Below are 24515 nucleotides of genomic sequence, written 5' to 3'. Positions count from 1 at the left end.
CATTGAGACAGCAAGACAAAACCCCATCTTCACTTTCCCCCACATCGTGTCATGTGTCCTCCCTGCCCCCGATATATAACACAAGCTAAATTTTTAATCTCCTATATCTAGATCTCTGCGGGGAGAAGAGAAAATTCCAAGTGCCAGATACCCTTGTCAAGAGAACCAGTCTTCTGTTTCCTGCTGTTGTGGCCGTATCCTGCACCATTTCTGTGCTCATGAGGATTCAGGCTGGAGACAGCATTGTAGCAGTGATTGCTTACACACCATGGTTCCCTGCACCTTCAGAGCCTTTCACATAGTGCTGTGAGACCCCAAATCCCATGGTTCAACATGGTCTTTAAATGATTGCTGACCTTCTTGAAAAAAAACCCTACATTGTTAAAGAGCTCACCACAGCAGCAAGACTTGCTCGCAGCGCTTTTTGTTTTGTCTCAGTTGACAGGTAAGGCCAAATCAAACAAAGTATGGTTTTGTTTTGTTTTGTTTTAATTCAACATATTTGCAATTTCTGCTTACAAATATTTAGCATCCTGACAGCTGGGTGTTATGGATGTGACAACTTGAATGTAAAATCCTATGCTTTTACAGCACATGGCACAATCATCTTTACTGGGTAACAAAACAAATGCAAGCACGGGGGTTTTTTTTTCCACCGCAACAGTGAAATGATGAAATAAAAATTAAATGAAAACTTAGATGGTATGTTAACACAAAATTTCTTTCAGGTAGAAAAATTGGGAGTCAAAAGGAAAATGGAAACAAATCAATGAAATACAATATGCTGCATTAGATATACATTATTGTTTTAAAAGCCGCAGTCATGCAGAAAAGACAACAGTGATGTTAGTGGGATTTACAGGGTTGAAGGAGGTAATTACTGTGCTTCATAACCGTGTCCAGGGCCTAAACCTCATGATTTAGGAGTAAAAAAACCTACCCTAGTAGGCAACCTCAGAGGAAGCATGTACAGATGCACAATTTTTTAAAAAAAATTCCAGAACTGGAAAAGAGAACCATATTGCCCCATTTAGAGCATAGGCTGAATCCCTAGAGGCAATTCTATGTGCTTCTGCGCTATGGGAACAAATATATAGGCTAAAATAAAAATAAACATTGTACATGGACAAAAATTGACTTAGTTGCAATCTACAGCCATTGTATGGTGAAAATCAACCTTGACCTGTTTTATTCTCAAAACACAGCCTTGTGAGGGGATACTTTGCCTGGGTGCACACTCTGCTTTGCCCATGAAGATAACAGTTTTTCTGGAGTGGCTAAGAGAGCATAGAGCAAGACGTACATGCTTCAGCAGAAACGCCAGCACAATGCAGGAGTGTAGATGTACTTAGGGAAAAGGCACATTAACCTGGGGAAAAGGAGGACTGAAAGCTTTCAGTAGTGAAACAGAATGTCTCTTTGGGATTAGCTATGGCTGCATGGTGTGGAAATCCAGATATTCACCAAATTCAGGGCAAAGCTAGCAGTTAATTGCAGTAAACAGGGGAAAAGAAATCATGATACTGTCCTTGGGATCTCCTGATCCTCTTCCTGAAGAAGGAAAGCAAAAATGCTGTAAATTAAGCATAGATTTTCTTCCCTAGTTATCCCTTCCCATGAATGATTATTGCATGCAGTTACAAAGTCTATCAAAGAAGGTGTCTTGAGTGAAATCATTAGGCTTGACTTTGACTTCACAGAGCTGCTGAACTAACCACGAGTTGAAAACTGCCGTGAAATCAAAAGAAGAAAAGCCAATGCCCCTGCTTTGGTTTGGGTTTTCTGTGTTGGTGGGCTTTCCTTAAAATGCCAGAGATGCAATTCTAAATTTAGATAAAAGTTAATTTTTCTCTGTACAGCAGCTAGTTCTGAGCTTTACCTTCACCATTTACAGTGTAAAATTGCCTGGCTACATATATGAGCTGCCATGATCTTCTCTGAAAAATGATCCCTTGAATACACCACTTCAAATACAGTTTGAAGTAAAAAATCTCCAGGGGTTTTGTTAGAAGAAAAGGGATAAAAACAATAAAAACACAAAGCTCAAATTGTTTTACTAACAATTTTATTTATTTTCAGCTAGAGCAGATAAATAGTAGAATATAGTAACATTTGTATGAAACATGTAATTTGATTTTTAAACCACAGATTACCCTCTGTATCAAACTTCTCAAAAGAGGAAAATGTTATTCTATTAGCTGGATGCTAAGAGCGAATAATTTATGGGAAAGCCAGAGTTATACTGAATCCAGCTGCGCCTTCTCTGGATGAAATAACAAATATTTTAAAGACACTGTTAAGAAGGACAATAGTTAGAGATCCTGGCACTGCAGTAATCAGAGATGGCAACACTACAGTAATTACAGATGCCAAAACCTGCAATAATTATAGATCCCATCCAAACCCAAAACCAGGTACCGCATCTTTAAGAATGACAGATCTGGGATCCAGGAGGCTGACAGGGACTGAACAGAGCTACCCTCCCACACAAATCAAATGCCAACACCTACAAGCACAATCGCACTGCACAGGAACTGTTTACAAGAGGAGGGTGTGTTTAGGACCATTAGGGTTAGCTTTTGAATGAGGTATAAAACAAGGTGTTTGTTAAAGCTCAAAAGTACCCACTTAACTTTGCAATCACTGTCCTCATTTCAAAATTGACACAGGAGTATTAAGTCCTGCTGAAATTTATTGTAGGCATTTCTGGAAGAGTTACCCTTTGATCAGTTAGTCTTACCAAAATGCATGTGGCCAAATGTGTTTCCAAAAGTGATTTCATCTCTAAACATATTTCTCTAATCCTAGCTGACAAATTTACAGTCACCATAATTTTGACACGGAAGACTAATTAGTCCTATTGCAGACACTTTACACACACTTCATGAACCTTATTGAAAGAAATGTTCAGATGGACAATGGCAGTTCAAGATAAAGTTGGTCATTCCTTTAAATCATGCTAATTCTCCATTGTTCCAGGGACTTCAGTTGAGTTTTGACAACATTCAGTAACTAGTTTCTGGTTTGGGGGGTATTTTTGGTTGTTTTTATTGTCTTTCCTTTTTTTTTTTTTTTTTTCTTTTTATTATTCCTTATTACATCGTATTCCTTTTCTTTTTGTTAAGGAAATGATTAAAAAAAAATCTCCTGAGTTTGAAAATTTTGTGGAAGAGAGTATATAACAGAATCAAGGAAAGCAAAACAAAGCTTGTGGTATGTAAGTAGCCCTCATGTTGGAATCACCAAACAAACTTGAGAAGACAGGGAGGAGTTTGCCCCCCAACCTCTGTCAGACTGGTGGGCTGGGACATTTTTTTTTCTTTTTTTTTTCTTCTTGATTGCATTATGTGGTGCATGGCAGGCTCTTGTAGGTCATTTTTTTCTGTAAGTTATTAACAAATTTTGTCCAAGACATTCCTCCTACTTTGATCTTTCCTACTATCCTCATATGGATCACTAAAATTCTAGTTATGGTCTCCTGATCTCAGTGGCATCATTCTGCTTACCCTCTGCTTACCTTCTAGTCGCTTCTACAGCATACTATTTGGTTTTGCAAATAGTAAAGAATAATGTAGTTAGAAAGTAAGTGGTGTTAGCCATCTCTGCAGCAGCTGTAATGTGCCACCTTGGCAGGAGTCCCTCCTGTGCAGGTCTCCACTCCATTGCTGGCCTTGAAGTTCCCTCAGGAGTTTGGATGTGGATAAGAAAAGCCTAGAAAATGAACTGACCCCTGCTCCTCCAGACCTGTAGCCACTTATTTGTTAAGCTATGCTCATGCAGATGACAGCATGTACAGTGTCATTTCTATGAATGAGGCTCTGCATGTGCCTGGATGCATTTCACTTTACAAATTATGTCATGCTTCACCAGCACTGCATTTACATGTGCCGGGGCCCTGCTTGGTCTTGACTGTTTAGCTTTGTGGGAACTCCTGCAGGGAAAAAATGGTTGCTTACTGTTTTTCTGCATCTGGTGCCTATAAATCTACCCTTGAGCCAGTAGAAAAATTATTTAATTCAGGGAGGTGTCCTGGTAAGCTCGAAGGAAAGAACCTTCTGCTTCATGATAAACAGCTGTCAACTTTTATCCTTAAAAGAACCACTCATTTCTGTGCATGCCAAAGGCTAGGAAAATCATCCTCAGACTCAAATTGTTTGGAAACCAGGATGCACAACGGTGCTGTCACATTGATCCCCAAGTTTCTCAAGGAACTTCTTTTTGTTGAGTTCATTTCATGTGTCAGACACTTTGAAATGAAATAGCTGGCTAAATACCTGAAGTCTTACTCCCAAAGATCTATCTTCTAGCAGAAAGTCTAATATTGCTAATGCTATTTTTAGTTCCTAATTGCTGTTCCCTTTTCCTCTTTGATCATCTTGAATGGAGAACAAAATAAGAAAACAGGGCAAGAAGAACATTCACGACATATCCTATTTCCTCTAGCTTCACTAAGACACTGATGTGACTTAGATCGTGTTAGCAGTTCCAACAAAGGTGGTCAGCAGACCAAATTTTGAGTATGGTCCCGGTTCTGAGCTTCATTCTTCCTCACTTGATTAGCCTCCTTTCAGCTCAGTTCAGCTTGCACTTGAAAAATCACAGTGAATTCAAAGATTTTAATCACACCCTAGAGATATTATGAGCATTTTAGCCTCAGTTTCCTCTCTACATTATACTGCATAAATAATTTCTACAGAAGTTTTGTTTTGCCCTCCTAAGCTCTCTGCTCCTGCTCTGTGTTGTTCGGTTCATGGCTGGGTACTCCTTTTCTCTGTTTAATAGGGCACAGGGCCACGAGTACAGCATTAGCTATCTCTCATGTTGTCAGTTCTTTCACCCCTAGTCATCCTTGATATTTTTTTATATTCTGGTTAGTGAATGAATTTTTTTTTTTAGTTCTTCTCTTCCAAATGGGGTCCAGCATTTGTCTGAAATAAAGTGATTATGCAAAATACCTTCATTAACATTTTCAGGACAGTGCACCAAAAAAACTCTCCAACCTTGGGGATTGTTTTATATTGTTGTAAGGTTATAGGATAAAAAGCTGATCTCCACATGGAGCTAAGGAGCACGGGAGCACAAGGCAAGGTGGAGAGGGATGGGATGAACTCCAGTAACCCAGTCCCTGACCTGGCTGTACTGGGAGACCATCTGCTCTAGGGGCTGGTTGGTACCCATTGTGGTGAGTCACAGCTCCCAAGGTCTTCTCACCCACCAGGGGCATCACTGCCTAGGGGCACGGGGTGCATTAGAGGATGCAAAGGAAGAGCATTTGGGGATTGCATAAGATTTATGGGATGTTTGGGAGAGGAACCAAAGGCTGTGAACTTGCTGTGTTTTTGTAAAGCATGGAAGACATTTCTAAAATGTGTTCTTGCTTTATTTTTAAATGGAAGCATAAGCACAGTGTAATGGGAAGAAGGGAAGAAAAAAAAGAGGTTTGTTTGCTTTTGAAGAGCTAAGGGTTTCTCATATAACAAGCACTTTCAGCATATTTGCATCTGTGTAGGCAATTGTGCCAAGACTCTGCAGTCTGTTGCTAGAACCAAGATCACATTTTTCAGCCTGCCAAGCTCTAAATATGAGAACATAGCACAAGGACCCAGAGGAAGGAAAACAAGACATTGTAAATCCACAAAGCTGAAAAGGATGGGAAAGAGGAGGAACTGGATTTGCATGTTGTGAACACAGGGTACTGTTCCCTGACCTATGTTTTATGATCCAGCCATCACCCTGAAAATATTTCACTGTAATAAAAAGGAGCAAACGACAGTTCTGAGGGGACAGAGATAAATCTGTATCGGAAATGAGGGAGTACTGAGAGATATAGCTGAGATATACCCTAGCATGGATATATATAATAAAAAGTCTGACAGAATGCTTGCACTGGATATGTACACTGGTGTTATAACAGCTGACAATGTGAAAGCCTTGGTAGTGATGGAGCTATTTATTGTTGATAACAGCATGGGGAAATGTAGTTTTTGTCCATGCCAAATTGCTCCTTTTAGAAAGCAAAATAACCCATGTCAGCCAGTTCAAGAAATTTTTGTTTAAAAAATACCACTTGGAGACAGTATACACACACACGCACACACAAACACAAAGGCACCAATATGTGTGCATGCGATTGCCATGTTGATGAAACAGTCTTGCAGAAATCCAGCATCAGAAAACGATGGCAGTAGCTTTTTGATGGTGAAACTCATAAAACTTACATTCTGTATGGATTTTGGTAGCTGTTTGACAGAGAGCCATATCAGCACTGAAATTTTTCAAGAAGGCAATGGAAAGGTCAGGAGACAATACTAAAATTAGTTGTTTGTCCCATCTGGATCTTATCACTTCCATTTCCTGCCTATATGACCTTTTCTAGATGGAAATATTACACAAATGCACTACTAAAACTGCAGGGTTTGAAAATCAGACCTTTTGATGATTTCTAACCCATTTGACTTCCTCACTTTGTCCTGGAAATTGCAGAAGCACCACAGAGCATAGAATATAGCTGGCAGTGAGTGAGTGAGATTTTGAAGCATTTCTTCCCTCCCTCTGTTGTCTGCAACCACATGCAGCTCCCAGCCCCAGGCAGGGGCTGGCACAGGATGAAAGGTGCTCAGAGGGTCAGCAGAACCCCAAAGGACACCACCACATGAGCAGGATGGCTGGTAGCAGCGCTTTCTTGCAGCTGCATACATTGGTCCAGCTACCAAGTAAATGTCTTACGTTTGATCTTATTAATAATAAAAGTGGCAGAACCATGACCTGGATAAACCGTACATCGGAGTTGTTCACCCTGCAGATCCTCCTCGTGGTAATGAGTAAGAACAACTTGACTCATTATTACCTCTGTTCTTCTGAGGTAACAATTTCCCTCTCCAGGCAGCGCCTCTGAACAGCTGATGGTCTATTAGGGGAATTTATTATGAGTTTGCACTTCCCTTCTGAGAAACAATGTTGAAGTATTTGCTTTTATTTAATTATTTATTTAGGTTCAGTCTGCATGATTCATTTACGTATGTAAAACAAACACAAAAGGCAACCTTGCAGCTAATTTTTTTTTAGCGTCAGGTCACGTGCATTTCATAAAGTTTAGTAACACAGAGAGAAATGGCAGAGAATTTCATACATCATTGTCTCACTAGGGACAGGTTAGGAGGCTGAAAGATAATAACAGCAGCTTTCAGCTATCAAGTTAGCTTGGGCTATGATGCAAATAATTGTTACTGCCATTATCTTTGAAACCAGATGTTTGGTGTCCCTGTGAGAAAAAAATAGAATATCATTACTACTTCTAAAAAGACTCCTTTTCCACATTGTTATAACTCAGAAAAGAATGATATGACTAGGGACTGAGCTGAAATATAGAGAGGGAAAAAAAATTTCTATAAATGGCAAAAAGAATTAATATAATTTATCTTCTATCTATTAGTGGTCTTCTCTTGTCAGGAGGTGCTAAAAAGAACACATAAATGTAAACAAATTGCAAAATATTACAGCAATGTTCTGTTGGGTCAACCTGATAGGAAAATTCTTAAATAATATCACCTGGCATGTTTATTAAAACAAACAAACAAACAAACCAAAAAAAACCCAACCCCCAAAAAAACCAAAAATCCCAACCCAAAAAACCCCAACCAAACAAATCACTATGGAGGCAGAGTTGTTTTACTATACTGATAATTATGGGACAAAGCTCAGAAAAAGCAATGAGACAGGTCTTCAGACGCTGAGTTTCCTTTGAACATGATACCAGACCTGAGAAAAAAAGACAACACATCTATCACAGCGATGAGGATGGAAGTGGATGTGTTCAGCTGAAGTCTGAGAAAACAGAAGAGCAAAAGAAACAATCAAACAAGCATATTCCCCAAACCCATTACCTCTGACAAGTGTCCACAAACATTAAAACATTAACGGTGGTCTCTGGAAGTGTTATCCTCAGTAGATAGTCCATAGTCACCAAGCCAGATCCATACCTATGGGAATATTTGCCACTGCTGGATCATCAGCCACCATCTGTCTAGAAGGGACAACAGTGGATGTGGCTGGAGTGTGGGCATGTCTGCCTCATTTGGGTTCTTCACCCCAACACCATGTGGCTCTGGAGATACCCAGCCAGTGTCTGAGACATGAGAAAAATAACTGGATACCTCTTAGCAACACAGATTTCAATTTACAAAAAACATGGTGCTGGAGGGGACAGTCTTGTGATCTGCTACTCCAGAAAACTTCATTATCATATAAACCCCTTCCTAAATTAATCAAACTTTGCCATAGAATTAGTTACTATCTTCACATGCTCTTACTTTGTGTGTGTGTGTGTGTGTGTGTGTGTGTGTTAATGAACATAGTAAATAAAATCAATCCTAAAGCTCTGTTTTAAAAAGTTCTCATAGAGCATGCCATTTTACAGCTCAGTCATTAAGGACGTTGCTTTGCTCTTTCTGTGCTTACTTCAAGATTGTTGTATGATTCTCCGTCATCTTTAGAATGTGACATTATATTGAATACTTTGCTGAAGTCATCATAGTTTACTACATTTCCTGAATCCAAAAGTGAAATAAATTAAAGAAATGCAATATCCACTAGTTTTTCAAAAGCATTTTACCTTTCTTGATCAAGGCAAGGAATTATTTCAGCAGTGCTTGAATTGAGAGAAACTTAATACACATACCCTCTTTGAGTCTCATAATTTTCTTTCTTGTCCACTACTTTGAATAGTTTTCAATTGGAATTACCCATTTTGTTTATCTTTCATCTTCATTTGCAGCTTATACAATTTTTTTCCTGCAGTTTGACAGAGCTGTGCAGTCCCAGCTTGGTATTTCGGATCTGGATTGAAGCAAAGTTACAAAGCTGTGTTCAGACATTGCCATGAGACCTACTCACACTGGACATGATAGAATGTGCAAGTGAAATGAATTTGAACCTTTCTGTTGAACTTAGAGACCTATGGAGTAGGCTTTGCAACTACCTCCCATTACCAGAAATAACTCATAACATTTTAAGGAAAGAAGTTTACAACTTTAAAGAATACCTTTAATACACTTGAAAAATGTATTTGGATGCTATCATAGCATGGGGAAACAAGTAAAACAAAAACCCCCACAAACATCCAGCCATATATCCTTCAGCAAATTTGCATTCACACTTTCACCAAGAACTGCAGCTTGCTCTCAGGACTGTGATTTTATTATGCTTAAATTCTTGATTGTCCGTTAATATTACCATTATCACATTAGATATTCTCCAATATTAGAGATTGCTTGTCACTTAAGCACAGAGAATTTGAGTATGCAAGAAGTCCATGTGAATCCAGTGGGAATTCTCAGATCCTAAAAGTGAAACATGTTCGAAAACATTGCTGAGCTGAAATCAGATTGAAGTGAGGATGTCTTCCAACACCCAAGTCCAAAGTCAGCAGAGCATTCTTTCTATGAAAAGATGAATGCTGATGAGTGATAACCTTTGAATTTGCCTAACAGAAATTAATTTACAGATGTCTGCCTTATGAAATAAGTTCACCACATCCTCATTTCAAATAACGCAGTTACTTTTGGGTGGGTTTATGACAGAAAGATAGGCACTGGGTTTTTGTGGTCCCCACAGTGATATGTTTCCTCTCCCTTTCCCATAAGCACAGTAGATACGGAGGTTGGGTGCTGCTCCAGCAGCACCTGGGCCAGGTAATGTGCAATTCCTCTTTACTACTCTTTTACCTCTAAGGAAGATCTGTTACACACAAATGGCATGGAATTCAGATTACCTGGCAGTCACAGAGAAATAGAATCACTATTGTCCGTTGCCTGAGCCTTTTTAATCTAGTTTCCTTGAAATTTGGTTTTGCTTAATTTGCTTTCCCTCCTGTGTCTCAAAAAGAACTAGGAAATTATTCTGTTTAATTGGTCATATGCCACTGGAATTTAAAAAGCTTGGCAGTTTGGTGATCTGCAAATCTATCAGAGTAGTTAGCATATACTTATGAAGTCAGTAGAATAAGGAGAGCCAAAATTGAGAAAACCACTGTGAGAGTAGGGAGTCCCGAATACTGAACATGCACTGGATGAAACGTCTGCTAATCAACAGCAAATTAACTTTGACAATGTGGTAAGGCAAAACTTTCTGGGAACCTGTGACTGTACATTGTATGAAGATTAATACTATAGAAAGCAGACATTTGATTTTTTTACAACATTTCCCCTCTTGTTCCTGTGGCCTGGTCCTTTTTGACCACCTTCAGCTAGCTTCCATCTCACCTTCCCCACACTGGAGCTGTATTTTCTTCAACGAACAAAATCATCAAAACACATTACATCTTGGGACTGAGGTACTGTGTACTGTAAATGCCCCAGATCCCAAACTGAAAATTGTGGAAATCATATGGCTGGAAAAAAAACTAACCCACAAGTTTTCAAAGTCTGTGCTACTACACAGAAGCATCGGTGGTTTTGTAGAATGGCTCTAGCTTTGCCAAAACTCATTTTTCACTCAGTTGCCTGATATCAGTTTCATCATTTGTGATGCCTAGTTTCAACATCTTAAAAAAAAACTCACCCAAACAACCAACCAAAAAACCACAAGTTTTTGCTGCAGCTCCCACACAGTAATTTATTTGTAAGACATTCCAATGGCTGCCAAATAAAAAAATCCCTACAACCAACCAACCAACAAGATCACACAACAGTCATCATTTTAACAGCTTATGTAGGGAGTTACTGAAGACTGGAATAAGAGCAATGGTGTATAACCTTATGCAACTTAGTTAACTTGATCAGCTGAATGGCTGACTATTATGATGAAGTTTTTCCTTATGGAGGAAGTCCTAGGACATCCTTGTCTTATGGGAAGTACATGAAGAACACGAAGGTCATAGGACTGAAAAGGCATAGTGTAAGTTGTAGAGTGCATAATTAGCAAAATTACTGTTCTATCAGCTATTTGAATACTTGTAGTCTTAGCATAATGAAAAATAGGTGTGTTAGTGGGTTTTTTCTTCTGTCTGGAAACGTCTTTCCTTCCCCTGCTGAAGCACAGCATTCACATCTGCAATTGTGTGTCTTTGGATTCAGAGCGGTTCCTGAATGCATATAATTTAGAACACTGATTCTTGCATCTTTGCCCCTGCCCCCAACCCCTTAAACATTCCTGTTGTTAATGATTTTGCAGAATCAACCCCTGCACATTCAGAAATCATGTGCAACCTGCAGGGAAGAATTATTCAAAGTCCTCTGAGGGTTCTTTTATTGACCAGGACAGAATAGCTGAGGACATGGGAGCTGCAAATCCCTGGAGTATTTCTAAAATAAAGATCAGATTTGACTGCCCTTTGCAATTGTTGATGCTTTTATTGGTCTTAAATCTGTGGCACGTATTTTTTGATTGAAAAGTGTATCCTAAAAGTGCAGCTAGAACAGAAAGAGACCTTTATAAAACCTGTTTCTTGCTGATTTCAGTCAGATAATTTTGACACCAGCAGACAGAGTGGGTTATGTTGCTACCATAACTAAAACATGATCAGATTTAAAGTTGTGCTTAGTTATTTTCAGGGTATGTTCAAACAATTCACAGACCAGAAAGGGAAATACTTAGTTCAAGGGCTAGGGGTAGAAGGCAAATTCAGCTGCTGTTTTGATTTTTAACAACAACCTGTGCTCTGCTTCTAACATTACCAGTTGTTGCACCAAAGGTAGGAAAACTATGAACGTGGGAAATCGCTTTAAATGTCACATCTGACTGACAAAGACAAATCTCTAGTCTGCTGTAGGTCAATGCCAACTCTGTGCAGAGGCTCAGATCCTGAACTTTAACCCTTCAAAGGACAGACCGTATCAAGACTGTCCTATTTTGTAATCATACATGTGTACTTTAGCCATTATACATAACAAGCTTACAATATACATGTATACGTTTATACAAAGAAGTAGTAATATGAGTGACAGAGAAGAGATACAGCCGCCTTTGAACTGTACCTAATAGGCATAATGAAGACTGATTTAAAGGTTTCCTCAGAGTCTTTTCAGGTGTTATAGTATTTGCTCTTCTTTGAACTGTAAGACAGATGCAACTGCCCTTTAGCAGATTAACCTGTAGATTTATAGAAAATTAAGAAATTGCCTTAATCTAGTTCAGTAAAAAGCTATTATTTTCTATGCTTGTATAAGCAGTTATTTTACAATTTTATTACTACTACTACTACTACTACTACTACTACTACTACTATTTTCATGTTGGTACTGTCTCAAACCCCAGAGGAGACCAGAAGCTCATAGATTCATCACATCTGGATTTACCAACACAATATAAGAGATACCAAAGCAAAATGGTTTAAAAGTAATGTAGAAACAAAATAGATGATATTAGACAAAAAAGAGAAGCAATTTGTCCCTGGTCAAAATGAAGGTCACTGGCAGAGGTGGAATTTGCCTCTAGGGCTGTTGATATATGCGACTGTAGTGCTTCTCAATTTTCCTAGATCTTTTAGAGTTCCTTTAAATAGCACGTTGTACATGTTACATAAAAAGGAAATGTGCAGATAACTTGGAAGCATAAATTCAAGAGGCAAGGTGGAGTAGTTGCCTCGCAGAGCCCATCTATTTCTGAATGATGACTCTGACAGCTGAACAAGTGCATGACGACAATTATTTTTCATTTTTTTTATGTTGAGTAGAAAGCCGCTGTGTGTGGACTGCTAGCACTTACACCATTAACAAGATGTGTTCTCCTACTTGCTTGGTTTTCACACAGATAGCTGCTAACTGTAACTACTGGGCTGCTATTAACGTGTATCAAATAGCTCCCGATTTCTTTGCTTTGAACCAAGTACCTTTTTTCCCCCCGCTCTGACTTAACAGGAAAATTGGAAAATGTTTAAGCAAGTGATGTTAATAGAGCCCCATTTGGTACTTACATCATATATTAACATATCAAACACAGTTTAACATTCAAAATATCTTCTGTCTGGCAGCCAGGAAATTATGCCATAATGTTAATGTACATGCCCTTATTAAATTTTGCCTCTATAATAGACAATCTGTTATAATGTAAAGGGAACAGCAATATATCATAGATATTACAACACAGACTGGCACTGCAAAGATAAAATTTCAAATATGCATACTTATACAACTACTATCTGAATATCTTTATTTTGAATATCTTTATTGAATAAATTTATTTCTTCTGCAAATAAACCAAGGACTCAATAAACAGTGACAGGCAGGGAGAGCAGGCACCTGGGGAAAGGGGACGGGAGGATGCGGGGAAGGGGAAAAATAACAAATAGATGCTGTGTGCATGATCAGTGTGAAACACTGTAAAATCACACAAAATCTGGGGGCAGTCCTGCCTCCCTTCTGCCTGCAACCATCCCTTCCCACTGCCGTCTTACGCTTGCTGGGACCTAGTGAGGCAGACCTGTTCACGGACCAGATTGAAATGTAACAATTTCAATGGAGGGGAAGAAATTGCTGTCCACCAGCTCACAACGCATATGCACGGTTACTTTAACCAATCCAAGGAAACAAGAGAGAAGACTTGCAAAAACAGCCAAGAGTGGTGTGCAGGAGCAAGAAGCAGCTGCCCGTGCACAGCACTGCAGAATCCCTCAGCTGAAGCTGGCTGTGAAACTCCACTGTAAGGAAATGCAGCAGGTTTTATGAAAGTCCACAACCACAAAACCAGTTGAAACTTGAAATTTACTTTGAGAGTTTAAAGTAGTTTGAGTAGTTTTAAACAGCAAAAACAAATGCCCACATTTCCTAGAATTAATTTTTCAAATTTATTTTTATTTCAAAGCAAAATATGTATTTATTTATATTTAATTGAGACTGTCCTTTGAAATCCAACCCTGTGAAGTTTTACTGCGTTCTCCCTTCTGCAGTTCCTGGAGTGCCTTTGAGGTGAATACATTAGAAATTAACCTCCCTGCTGCCCATGCTATCTGCCTGACAGTATTTCTCTGGAGCCACATCTGGGAGCTGTGAAGTCATATGCTCCAGCTGGCAGTGCTGCCATGAAGCTGCACTGTTTGGAAGCAGAACATCCCAGTAAGCCACTGCAGAGAACTTGAACATAATTTTTATATGTAAAATATATATTCTCTGAAGCTTACATAGCAATCTGAGCCAGGAGAATCCAACCATTCCGGAAGAGTGGCAGAAATAGTTTGAACATGTTAACAAAAGTAAGCAGTCTCTAACAAACTTTTACACTTGAAGTTCAATTTGTCTTGCTTTTAAGAAATTGAAATAATTTTAACACTTCCCTATAAAGAAAAAAAAAAGTCATCCATTCTAATATGGACATCAGTAAAAGAGGCCAGTAGAATAAGGGTGAAGACAAAGCTTTAGAGAGAAGGAACAGCTCGTGATGACTCAGGTTGCTGAGCCTTGTGTGCCAGTTTTACCCGCGACACAGCAGGCAGGCTGCAGCTTGTGCTAATCCAGCAACACTGCGCAGTGAGAACTGTCAAAGCAATTGCAAGGCCCAAGACAACAAACACCAGATAAAACACTTGAGCAAAGAGAGACGAGGAAAAAAAAAAGTATTTAAAATTCATGTAGATTAAACTGAAGAGGAAAAACCTGAATGTAATAACAAAATTTACAGAGATTCTAGAGGAAAACTGTTCTTACTCAATCCAACAAATAAGGGGATATTTCAACTGTAAATATTTTGTTTAGATTATGGTGGAAAGCAGGCCTGTCCACCCCTCTGACACCCTGCCTTTTCTTCTCTGTTACCTGAACAAGATGATTTGCTGCCCTTTTGATCTATCTCTGGTGTTCCTTCCTCAGTGTCCCACTGTGCTTACTCAAAACTAATGACTTTTTCTCCTCCCGGAACCTTGATCCCCAATCTGGCAGGTCCTGGGTCACCACTGTCACCTTCTTTGCCCTCATTCATCCCTGCTGCCACGAGATATCAAAGTGCCAGCTTGGTTGCCTTTGCTATGATGGGCTGACCTTGCAGAAAGCCAGCATGCCTGGTAGCACCTGTGAACGTGAAGTCAGCTGCATTGTGTTCCTTCTGAGATAGGAAAAGTGACCTGGAGCATCCTGTACCTGGAATGGAGGACTGCACCTGGATTCTTGGAAGCCTCCTGAGCTCTAGCAGGTTGGTGTGGCCCTTTTTCCTTTTCACTCTGCGTTTGTTTTGTTCATATGTAACCCTCCCAAATTGGAAACTGCCTCTTACTGGATGCTTGTGCACTCTGCAACACGCCAGGCCTGATATGAGGCAGAGCCTCCACGCTGTTGCACATCTAGATGAAAATACCCTCTGTTTCTCAGGTTATTTATTTTCTTTCTTCCTTTCCACACCCTGAAAAGCAAACCAACAGCAACGCCACCATGAACAACATAAACAAGTAGCTGTTTTACAGTCAAATAGTGCACGGAGTGGTTCTGTCTCCTGGCATACCTGCTGCCGGCTGGGGCTGCCATGCCGTGTGCTTGTCAGCCTCCTGCATGGCCCTGCCCTTTGGCTAGCTTGCCCAGTTGTTTACAGTTTGCTTTCAGCACATGCTAACTTTGGCATTCTTTTAAAAATAAGCCTAGATAAACGTAGCCTTGCTGCTGGACTTTCTACTTCTGGCCTCCTTGGGCTGTTCCCAGGACCCACAAAAGTCAACAGAATTAAAGCTTCCCACTGAATTCACTGGAGCTTTAGATCTTTCTGCTGTGGCTAATTAATCTTGTTCATTAGTTACTCCCCAGGTCCCATTCTCTCTTCCTCATCACTTTGTGCTAGTGCACATTATTCTTGTCTTTTAAACATTAATTGTTGCTGTGTATGCCCTTCCTGTAATGTATTAAGATTAAATCCCCCCAGATATCCACCTTCCTTCTTTTGCCAATGCTTCAGAGACTGGGGAGACAGAACGTGGCAGGTGCAATACAGGCCAATTAAAAAGCAAATTTGTGCTAACTGATGGGTAATCTTCAGTGGAAATCACAAGCGACATTATTGGATGCCTGGGGAAAATTTTCATTAAGCAAATTCTTCCACTGCTGGCACAGCTCTGACACCTCCGCACGTTGTAGCTGTTGCATGGTATACTTTCACCCTTGGATTTTTTCTGTTGCTTGCTGAATCTGTTATATATACTACTAACCACTACTAACCATCTTTCTTTTTTTTTTTTTGAAACCGAGGGACAAAGGAAGTTTGAGGTAAAGAAAGTCAAACCAACTATTAGTTTTTCTTTTCTTCCTTTTCATAACTATGTGAACTAAAAAATAGAAAAAATCCAAAACAACAATGAAAAAAACCAACCAAACCCACACCTCTGATATTTCTACTTACTTAATGGAAGAATTACTGTTTGCAAAGCAGTGTCGCCTATAATCAGTATCAGAATCTCGGTTTAGAATCAGAGTTTAGTCTCTGTCAGAATCTCTTCCTATTAGAGAAAAAGCAGTGTATTTTGAAAAATCACTGTTAAATTGAAAATCTTACAGTCTACATGCACAGGTCAGAAAAAGGATGGGACAGGAGGAGAGAAGGTGAAGTGAAACCAAGGACACACAGCAGCAGATGGGAACGTTGTCTTCTCTATCCATGGCATTGCCAGTTAGGAGGCACTGCCTCCTTTTGGTTAGTTGTGCAGATTATGTAAAAAATCTTACGCGCGCGCGTGTGTGTGTGTGTGTGTGTGTGTGTGTGTGTGTGTGTGTTCCTTTCAAGCCTTTTCAAACCCCAGCACAGCCAGTAGGCTCATCCCACCAACACTGCTGTGCTGTGATTCAGCTTCTGAAAAGGAAAGACATGTAGACTGGAGGGCTTTGAGGACTGAGTATTTGCAGAAGATCCTTTGACCCACGCTGGGGTCAGACAGTTGCCAGTAATGCACAAAGGGGCTAAAGCGAGCTGGAGCAAACACAGTCTCTGTGTGTAACGCTGCATGCATCTGGGCTGTTCCCGTACCCTATATGAGAGCAGACCTTCAGCTCCTTTAACTTATGTCGTTGAGGTTGACCCCTCCCTGGCCTTGGAAATCTACCTCTGCTTGTGCAACACAGGCAGCAACACTGAGTGCAGACGGCTTCAATACCAGGAGATATGACTGACAACAATACGGACACGGACATGGACAAAATTCATATTCACCAACCGGCAAAGCAAGCCTGGTGATAGCTGAGCTGGTGATTTGCTTTGTTTCACAGGTGAATCCATGGTCTGGTATCTTAATATATTAAAGAATTACCATTTATTTTATAGATATAGATGATGTATCACATGTAATATATAGTAAATGAATGTTTTAGATTAACAGAGAGCAGAGAGTAAGTAGTAAAGTATTTTTTTCCCTCTGTACAATCCAACATTTGGAATGTTTTCCCAGACTTGCACTACATGAAAGCAAAATTAAATGGAATCGTGCAAGTCACAGTCCTTACTGAGCTGCAATTTCCATGTACCATTTTCAAATATTGATTCAAGATTAAATTACTTTTTTTTTTCTTCTTGCATGTTATGAAGTTCTTAAAAGTTATTTTCTTTTTTGCTACTTCAGGGGAGTATTAAGTATTAGTTCAGTTCACATAACACTAACAATGCTGCTTCTGCAGATCCTGAGATCTTTTATCTTTGTTCATTTCCCTTTTTCCTTTTTGAACAACCCTATACCTCCACAGTGCTTCCAGGACTCAAGGTGATGAGCTTCACATACAGTCATTATTTCTAGTGTTTGTATTCTCTTTCAGTGGTTTATAAGGAGAAGCCTCTGTTTTTAGAACTGCAACAGGCATTTGAGTAATTTCCTTATAACATTAAATAAGTGTGTGATTGTGTGTGCATGCATACATAAATTTGTTCTGAGAAAAATATTTAAGCATAATTAATCTACCTCTCCAGCACCATGTAAAGACTTTATGCCTCAGGATATATGATCCGTTCTATGATCTCAAGGCAAGACCACTTAGCTTCAACTAAATACTTGAAGAGAGATAATTCATCTGCTATTCTAAAAAGACAAAGAACGAATTTGGGTAATTTTATACACCCTACAGTGCTCTGCCGTCTACAACCAGAATAACCACCCTGTGTCACCAAGGCCAGAAGAGAGGCCAGGATTTGAGCCTAAGAACTATGCTACAGTCTAAAGTTTGCTGCTGACTAAAAAATATATAGTAACTTTGTATAGCTGGAGGAGTCCCCAGCAGTATGATATAGACCTTCTTGATATGAATACAGATGCTTAAGGTCATGAAATATTTGTGATTATAAATAAAAGGAAGAAAGATCCTTGAAATACCATTTCCATATTTTACCATCTTAAAGTTAATTTATTTGTCTTATGTCTTTACTAAAAGAACAACTTTCAAGCTAGGACTGAAACTTCTAGTGTTTCTGCAATAAAAAGAAAAAAATAAATATCTATATTTTTTGCTAAACAACATTAATAAGACCAATTGCAAACAAACCCAAGAAGCAGATAGATGCTTGAGACCTAATGCTGACAAGATTTAGGAACTTTCTGATATCTTTTTGATAAAACAAACTGAAAAGAAATTTAATTGTCTTAATGCAAAAGTTTTAAACCATACTTTTTCTTTATTATTATATTTTTTACTCCATTTGAAGGGTATGCGGAGCAGGTAGGGGTAGCGTAGTGTGCTTGGTGTACTAAAAAAGTGCAGAACTTGCAAGGCAGGAGAAAAGGTAGTCCTAGAAGGTTCAGTGCCATAGGCTACCTAGAAGAAGGCAATGCAAAGCTGCATGATGTACCATATGTACCAGCAGCCAGAACATGTGATATCAGCCCTGACAGGACTATTACCTGCGCACGGTGCAGTGATTTATGTATTTTTAACCAAATATTTAACAAATATTTAAATTATATATATGTTTAAATATTTCTTCCTGTCATCCTCCATACTATATAGTATTTTTATTTCATGGGGTGTTTCAGAATGGTGGAGATTTAGAACAGGTTCCAGGGATGTTCAGTACTATATTTTGCTTTTCAGAGGGGAACTAATTAATTTAGAGTTCAAGAAATAGGAATATCTTTTTACTTTCTCTATCAATATTCCTTCATTGGTTAGTCTAATGCCACCCAAATGAGGGACTGCATCAACTGATATGAACCATAACACATGAATGTTTTAAATGTTCAACTCTAGGTTGCTCTTTGATGAATAGCTGAAAAATTTTCCCCAAAGACACAACAGTCTGAATATCTAAGATGTTAATAATTAGATTCTGCTATAGAAATGTATTTCCAGTGATTTCATCTGTGTTACTGCAAATTTACATCACTGGGATGGAGATCATAAGCTTGGTCTATTGCCCCAGAAGCACAAGAGCTGAAACGTTTCAAAGTGTGAAATGATGGATTTAATTTTCCAAGAACATAAAATCTTGAACAGTATAATTCCAAAACTAAAAGCCTCTTTTAAAATGGCCCAGTAGACTGAGCAGTGTTCAGAGGAAATCTCTTGCTTGAGACAAGGAGGTCTTGTACCGTGCCCTGGAAGGTGATTCTGGATGTCTTCTACTTCTTGCGAAGTAGAAACGGAATAGCCCAAAGTTCCCTGCACTTTGACAAGCAAAAGGATGAGAATTAATTATGTGAACATGTTTAGGCATTTGTAATCCATTAGCACGTAGAAAGAACTCTTTCTTGTGTTAGAGATGTATGTCACAACCCTTCTGAAATACATGTCTCAACAGTACATTGTTCTGCTCTACACAGAGGCAATCCTGACAATCCTGAATTTACTGCAGCAAGATGTTCATTTGGGAGAGCCTGGCAGAGCAGTTTTGCTAGTAGCTTTACAAGAAGGTTACAAAAAAGGCCAAGAAAAGTCAAACTCTCCTCAAGCTAGATTTCCAGATGGGTATCAGAGAGATTCCCCTAAATTCTTGTTTAGGTGATCTTTAGACCTGACAGTACTGACATTTCCAAAGTTACCAACACATCTCATTTTCTCTGACTTGACAGATGCAGAACTGGCTGTGGTCCAACATTAGAAGTAGGCAAATCCAGCAGACTTTGGTACCGAGGGGATCTCCTTTATGGACTGCTGCAGCCAAGTCCAGAGGGCTCCCAGCCCTGGGGAGAGAGCTCTGGGAAGGGACTGAGCACATAATCCCAACCAACACACGTATATACGTAGTACCTGTGCAGGCTCACACAGATCACTCCAAAGATACCAGTGCCATTGCCAGCACCCACCAGCTGCAACCATGTGAATACGATCAGCACAAACAGCCCATACCTGCCCTGCCCTGCCCTGATCACCGCTGAAGTTCATCGGTGGAGTACACTGATCCCTCACTCTGGATTCACACCGCAGTCATTGACTACTCAAATATGAGCAGGAAACTACATCAGGTTGCTCAGAGCCCCACCCAACCTGACCCTGAATGCTTCCAGGGATGGGGCATCTACCATCTCTTTGGACAACCTGTTCCAGTGTTTCACCACACTCATGGTAAAAAAAAACCCTATTCTTTATATCTAGTCTGAATCTACCCTCATTTAGTTTAAAATCATTACCCCTTGGCCTATCGCAACAGGATCTGCTAAAAAGATTTTCCCCCATCTTTCTTATAAACCTCCTTTAAGTAATGAAAGGCCACAATATGGTCTCCTTGGAGCCTTCATTTCTCCTGGCTGAACAATCCCAGCTCCTTCATCCTTTCCTCATTGGAGATCATTTTTGTGGCCTCCTCTGGAACTGTCTCCAACAGGTCCATGTCTGTTCTGTGCTGAGGGCTCCAGAGGTGGATGCAGTACTTCAGGCAGGGTCTCAGGAGAGCAGAGTAGAGGGGCAGAATCACCTCCCTCAACCTGCTGGCCACAGTTCTTCTGATGTAGCCCAGGATACAGTTGGCTTTCTGGGCTGTGAGTGCATGTTGCTGGCTCATTTCCAGTTTGCCACTCACCAGTACCCCCAGGTCTTTCTCCGCAGGGCTGCTTTCCACCCCTTCATCCCTCAGCCTGTATTGATACCAGAGGGGCCCTGCCCAGGTGCAGGACCTTGCATGACCTTCACATAGGCCCACTTCTCAAGCATGTCCATGTCCCTCTGGATGGCGACCCATCCCTCAGGCATGTCAGCTGCACCACTCAGCTTGGTGTTGTCTGTAAACTGGCTGAGGGTGCACTCGATCCTGCTGCCTATGTCGTTGATGAAGATACTAAATGGTACTGGTCCCAGTACAGACCCTTGAGGGACACCATCATCACTGAACTCCATCCAGGCATTGAGCCATTGACCACTACTCTCTGGATGTGACCATTGAACCTATTCCTTACCCATCAAATAGTCCACCCATCAAAACCATATCTCTCCAATTTAGAGAGGAGGATGTTGTGAGGGAGTGTGTCAAAGGCCTTACAAAAGTCTAGATAGACGACATCCCTAGCTCATCCCTTGTCCACTGAAGTAGCCACTCCATCACAGAAGGATATTAGATAGGTGAGGCAAGACTTGCCCTTGGTGAAGTCTGTGCTGGCTGTCTCAAACCATTGCCCTGTTCCCCATGTGCCTTAGCATAGCTAGGAGGATCTGTTCCATGATCTCCTCATATTGACTAAGCTCATAATATCATAAGAAGTTGATAAAGCTATATGACCACCATCATAAAACAGGCATCCTCTACACCTGATGATTTCATTGAGAAGCCCTTGGAGAGGGTTTGAGATTTTCAAAATGTTTTTTGTTACCTGTATTGAGTTAATCACAAATACCCTGCAATGCTCAATAAATCTTAATTTCTGCACCTAGATACAGCAGCTTGTTCTTTATGTCACACTATAATGGCCTTCAGGTTTTGATTGCTGAGGTCCTGATGTGTTCGAATGCACAATAAAAAAATCTTCCAAAGGACAGCTTATAGTAACTCAAGAATATGCCAAAAGATCAAGCAAAATTTGTTTTGCATGTTCACAACTGTCAAGATCCATCAGGCATTCATGTATTTCTAAATTACATACTATATATTTTACTATTTGGATACAATCACACGGTTAAAGAGTACTTGTTTTTGAATAATGCTAATAATTTAGTAAACTGCAGTATTTCTGAAATTGAAATATAATTTTAAAAATACTCAGGTATTCTACAGGTGTTACAGTTCATACATTAAAACATTCAATGTAATACATATTTAGACACTGTAGTTGTGAAAGTTATCAGCAACGTATATATTTATATGTTATATCTTTGTACAGTGTCCTATTTATAATGGATTTAAGGGGTTATGGTAAAAAGTCCTACTCTAAGGCAAAGATTTATGCTGTTTGGTTTGGCATACTGTGTCTGTGTAATAATCAGCCTGTGTTCATTTTACAATGTATTTTACATAATCACCTACATGCATGAGAAGGCATGCAAAGCTGCGGAAGCATTATGTTCATTGTATGTGCTTTACAGAGTCATCAAATTCTAGTGGTGATTTTTTGTACCAAAAAATATTTTGGTACAAAGCAGCATCTTGCTTACTAAATTGGATTCAATCCAAAGATTCAAACTTAATTTGAAGCTAAACCTGAAAAAAAAAATCCGTATTTTTTTAAGCAAAAACAATATCTCGAGTATAAGGATCTGATCTCTTTGCACTTAAATTATCATACCTCATCGTTTTACTCTCTTCTTATTTTGTTCCTAAGGTTTGGGGCTTCTCAGTATTTCTTGTCTACTTGAGCTTTAAGGCAGCAGGAAATAAATAGCATCTTTCACAATCACACAATGTCAATACACTTGCCAGATTAATAGCTCTGGAGAATGATGATCTCTGATACTATCAAGGAGAAAGAATAGTGTCTACAGGAAAAATAATAGTAACAAAATATATTCTCTGACTCTCTTCAGTATTTCTCAACTCCTTGTTGTTTCACTGGATGAGGAAGGATGAACCTGTGAGCAAGATGGCAGGGTTGCCTTGATTTGGATAATTGACTAGTCTACAAAAGATGGATGCTGTGTAATTATGCTTGACAATGTTTAGCAATTATTTTCTCTCCCAATGCCTTGTAATTGCACATAGAAAGTATGGTTTATATCAGGATAAACCTGGTGGTCTTGGTTTTGATGTGTCTGTAGGAATGATAGTTGTGCTTCTCAAAAACAATTCTAAACTGGAACAAAAATGCTTGAAACAGTTTTCTTGGGAAAACATGGAAAATATCTTCTGGGTTTTGATTTTCTTATTTCTGTCTCGTTGAATGATCCTTTTAGGAGATAGAGCATAATTTTTGTTCCTGAATAATAATTTGTCCTGCTTTTAAATCTTGAGGAGGACACTGCTCACACTGTCCACTATCCCATTGTATTACAGAGAACCCCATAACATGCTGTCATTTGGTGATTTCTTGTTTTATTAGCCAGGCTGCTATTTTAGTGTCAATCTGTCCTTTGTGTATAATGACATTAAATACCTTGAATAAAACTTCGGTATTTAAAAAAAAAAAAAAAAAAAAAAAAGAGCTACCTAAAATATCAAACTTTTACAAGGAGGAGGAGGAGGCAAGGGATTTAAATGAAGCCTAGCAAACCAAGTTGTTATACACGGCTAAAAAAACCCCTTCTGGCTGAAAACGTCAATGATAGGTAATTATATTTCTAAATGAGGCAATCATTGTTAAGCTATGAAGAATATAATTAATTTTATAACATTCTATAGTGATACAGTCAATACAGATAATAGACTTTTTGAGATATTAACTGTCCAAACACATTCAACTAATTTAAAGAATCTCATTGTACTTTCTCTTACCTGAAGTCAACAGTATTAAAGCCCTTCTCTGTCACTCTGATAAACTCAGTCAATGGATGAGTTTTGCTGAAATGAATTAACCGAGTTTAAAGACATTAGTGTAGCTCTAGTTCAACCATTGAAACAGTTTCTAACTTTATTTCATAAGGAGTATTTTGCAAGCACAGCACGCTTCAGTATACAGTGGACCAGATTTTTCTTCTCTATAATCACACTGATTCCAGCTAAAGCTTTACCAGCCATGTGTAAGAGAGAAAAAAAAAGAACTGAACTAAACAAAAATCTAAGAAACAATTACACTTTCAGATTATTGGCCATCAGAGTCACTGTCTTGTACTTTGTCAGGGACAACAGAGTATGTTCCAGAGGAAAACTCATGAAGTGAATAACAAAAGGTTCGAAGTCATTATCACTTTTAAGACCTCAGCAAGTAAAGCTCTAAGATCCTAAACCAAAGGCTTTTGCATGTAAATGTAGTCTTCTGCTTGTAAAAGATTGATTCTGATTACAAGATTAGTATATAACTACGATGTCTGAAGAATATAGAAAAGATCACAGCTCAAACAAGAGGCAACCAGCGTACCTCTCTAAAGCAAAGCTGAGGTCTACTGAGAGTTATGCAAACAGAAACCTTTGAAAGTAATACACTGCTTGGAGAGAGACCAAGTAACAGATTGCACTATGTCCCCATTCCCCACTGCATAGATCTTACTTCAGAGATTATTATTTTCACTATTTTTAACACCACTGAACAGCAAAACTCTGTCCCACACGTGAATATT

At 39.2% G+C, this 24515-nt stretch overlaps 1 long non-coding RNA gene across 1 annotated transcript in view; it reads left to right on the top strand.

The window, feature by feature from the left end:
* Positions 1 to 21744, top strand: part of LOC129737202 (uncharacterized) — a 37829-nt gene extending 16085 nt beyond the window's left edge. The window contains exons 2-5 of the long non-coding RNA XR_008734768.1: positions 112 to 3213; positions 8797 to 15117; positions 16464 to 16599; positions 19952 to 21744. This is a non-coding gene — a long non-coding RNA (uncharacterized LOC129737202). The remainder of the gene's footprint in view (positions 1 to 111; positions 3214 to 8796; positions 15118 to 16463; positions 16600 to 19951) is intronic.
* The last annotated feature ends 2771 nt before the right edge of the window (positions 21745 to 24515 follow it).

This window comes from Falco cherrug, chromosome 12 (assembly GCF_023634085.1).
Source record: "Falco cherrug isolate bFalChe1 chromosome 12, bFalChe1.pri, whole genome shotgun sequence".
NCBI lineage: Eukaryota > Metazoa > Chordata > Aves > Falconiformes > Falconidae > Falco > Falco cherrug.
This window is presented reverse-complemented; position numbering and strand designations above follow the sequence as displayed.